Source organism: Ovis canadensis, chromosome 1 (assembly GCF_042477335.2).
Source record: "Ovis canadensis isolate MfBH-ARS-UI-01 breed Bighorn chromosome 1, ARS-UI_OviCan_v2, whole genome shotgun sequence".
Lineage (NCBI taxonomy): Eukaryota > Metazoa > Chordata > Mammalia > Artiodactyla > Bovidae > Ovis > Ovis canadensis.
The window spans coordinates 65,209,419-65,212,505 of NC_091245.1; the positions used below are offsets into that span (position 1 = coordinate 65,209,419).

The 3,087-nt window shown below is 40.5% G+C and overlaps 1 long non-coding RNA gene across 1 annotated transcript; it reads left to right on the top strand.

The window, feature by feature from the left end:
• The first annotated feature begins 464 nt into the window (after nt 1-464).
• Nucleotides 465-2,829, top strand: LOC138429302 (uncharacterized). The gene is made up of 2 exons (XR_011252758.1): nt 465-972; nt 2,401-2,829. It is a non-coding gene; the product is annotated as an uncharacterized lncRNA (long non-coding RNA).
• The last annotated feature ends 258 nt before the right edge of the window (nt 2,830-3,087 follow it).

The following is a 3,087-nucleotide window of genomic DNA, read 5'->3' on the forward strand; positions in this document are numbered from 1 at the left end:
GTCTGGGTAGGGGGTCATCTGGTGTCTCTGCTCTGTATTTTTGGTGCAAAACACCTGGCCTTCCAGAAATAGGAACTGCTATTGATAACAAAGTTTTGGCTGAGGCAATCTGAAAGGGTTTTCTCTCAAAGCTCTATGGGTGACGAGTGGAAGGAGCACTCCACACACCACTGGGTTTCAGGAGTCTGTCAAGGGATATGTGGAGATTGGTGGCAAAGGGAGGGGAAGGAGGACATGCACAGAGTGCTGCTACTGTGTCCGGTCACACGTCTGTTTTCGAGCTGTGACGTGCTTCAGACTAGAACAGGTAAGTATGGCAAAGGCTCAGGAGTGCCAAACAGAATTCATCTTCCTTTCCAGTTCCTATAGACTGTGTGTTAGCTGGTTACATGGAGTCTCTCAATGAATCACTCCTCCTAGTAGTCACACCATTGTGAAATCTTCCCTTTAATCGAGGCTGCTCCTCTGATATGCTTTGACCAGATACAGAGGAACCAGGAAGAGAAGGACTGAGGTTTCCCAGCTGATGGCCCAGCTGAACTGCCCCCAGAGAGCCAGCAGCAGCTGTCAGCACGAGTCATCATAAACATTCTAGCTAGTTAAGCTTTCAGATAACGCAACCCAAGCATCATGACACAGGGTAGAAGAAACATCTACTGGGCCTAGTCAGCCCCCAGAACAGTGAGGAACAAAAGAAATAGTTGTTATTTTAAGTCACCTAACTTTGAGGTGATTTGTTATTCAGCTGGGCTTCCCAGGTGGCTGCCTGCCAATGCAGGAGATGTAAGAAACGCGGATTCGATCCCTGGGTTGGGAAGATCTCTTGGAAGAGGGCATGGCAACCCACTCCTGTATTCTTGCCTGGAGAATCCCATGGACAGAGGAGCCTGGTGGGCTACGGTTTATGGGTCACAAAGAGCTGGACACAACTGGAGTGACTTAGCACACACGCACATGCATTATACAGCTAAGGTAAGTCAAACAGGTTGCTATTCTCAGAATACTGTGTTAAGATGGATTTTTAGGTCAGATCCAGACTTGGTTGGAAATATTCCATGACTGTTTGCCAATTTCTCATTGCAGCAGGAAGAAAGAGTGGAATCCTGTGTAAAAAAAAGAGACTGGAATTATAAAATTACAACTTATATTATCTCAGTAGAGCTCAGAAGGAACACTTGGCAACTTTTTGTGAGAAAGTTGTGACTTAGAATAAAAATAAATAAAAACTTGGCTTTTCATTAGCTCTGAGATTTTCTGTGTTCTTAAATTTGGCTCTGTTAATTTCTGAAGAACTTTAAAGCAGGACAACAGACAGAAACTCAGTGAAAGGGTCATGCCTAGTAAGGCCTGAAGGATTATCACCAGGATTCACTCTTCTCTGTTTGCTACCTATTATCTCTCCCTCTAAGGTCAGGGATGTAAATAGCATGGAGGGTCCTTGGAATGGTTAGCATTCTTGCAGATTGTACTGGCCAAAGTCCAGTGTAATATAGAGGTGCTGAAAATGTTTGTACAAACCTCACTTGCTCACTCACTAATTCATTTTAATTTGTCTACAGTTTTATGGTATGTATCTTTTTCTCTATGCCAAATATTTTTGCAGGGACTGCAAAGAAGTAAACAAGATATAAGTTTTGAGTCGTGGTCCCTATCTTCAAGGAGCTCATGTTAAAGCAATCTGGACATTACAGCAGAATAAGAATAATATAGCCACAATAGAGGCTCTTGTTAGAAGAGTAAGCACTCTGTACCACTGTATCTCATGTAATCTTTTATAAAATTTTTAAATTAATTTTAATTTTTATAACAGCTTTACTAAGATTAATTTACATATCATATATCAATTCCTTTAAAGTGCATAACTCAGTGCTTTTAATATACTTATAGAATTATGTAATCATCATCACTATCGAATTCCAGAACATTTTGATCACCCCAAATAGAAACACCTACCTATCAGCAATGACTCCCTATTCCTCTCACCCCTCTCACCCTGGCAACCACTACCTTACTGTACTTTGTGGATTTGCCCATCTGGTGAACATTTCAAACAAATAATTCAGTATGTGACCTTTTGTGTCTGTATTATTTCACTTAACATCTTTTCAAGATTCATCCATGTTGTAGCATCTATCGGTACTTTCTTTCTGTTGCAATGATATTCCATTGTATGGATATGCCATATTTGGCTTCTTCATCAGCTGATGGGCATGTATGTTGCTCTCGCTTGTTGACTATTATGAATAATGCTGCTATGAACATTGGCACAGGTTATTGTATGGAAATATATTTTTTATTCTAATGGATATTTATATAAAAGTTAAATTGTTGAGTTATGTGGTAACTATGCTTAATTTTTTAAAGAACTGCCCAACTGTAACTGCCTGTCTTTTATTTTAGCCATCCTAGTGGATGTGACGGAGAAGGCGATGGCACCCCACTCCAGTACTCTTGCCTGGAAAATCCCATGGACAGAGGAGCCTGGTAGGCTGCGATCCATGGGGTCAGGAAGAGTCAGACACGACTGAGCGACTTCCCTTTCACTTTTCGCTTTCATGCTTTGGAGAAGGAAATGGCAACCCACTCCAGTGTTCTTGCCTGGAGAATCCCAGGGAAGGGGGAGCCTGGTGGGCTGCTGTCTATGGGTTCACGCATAATCGGACACGACTGAAGTGACTTAGCAGCAGCAGCAGTGGATGTGAAGGTGCATCTCGTTGTGGTTTTTACTTGTATTTCCTTAATAATTAATGATGTTAAGCCTCTTATGCTTAATGGCCATCTATGTGTTTCTTTGAAGAAATAAACATATTTAAATCCTCTATTTTAAAATTGGGTTATTTTTTATTATCCTTTTACTGTTCAGTTTTATGAATTCTTTATATATTCTCTACAAATTCCTTAGGAGGTATGTGATCTGCAAATATTTTCTCCTATTCTGTGGTTGTGTTCTTCCTTTGACAGTGTCCTTTGAAGCTAGGTGAAAATTCTTTAACTTTGATGTCATCCAATTTATCTATTTCTTCTTTTATCTCATGCTTTTGATGTCATCAAGAAATCATTTCCTAATGCAAGTCCATGAAGATTTCG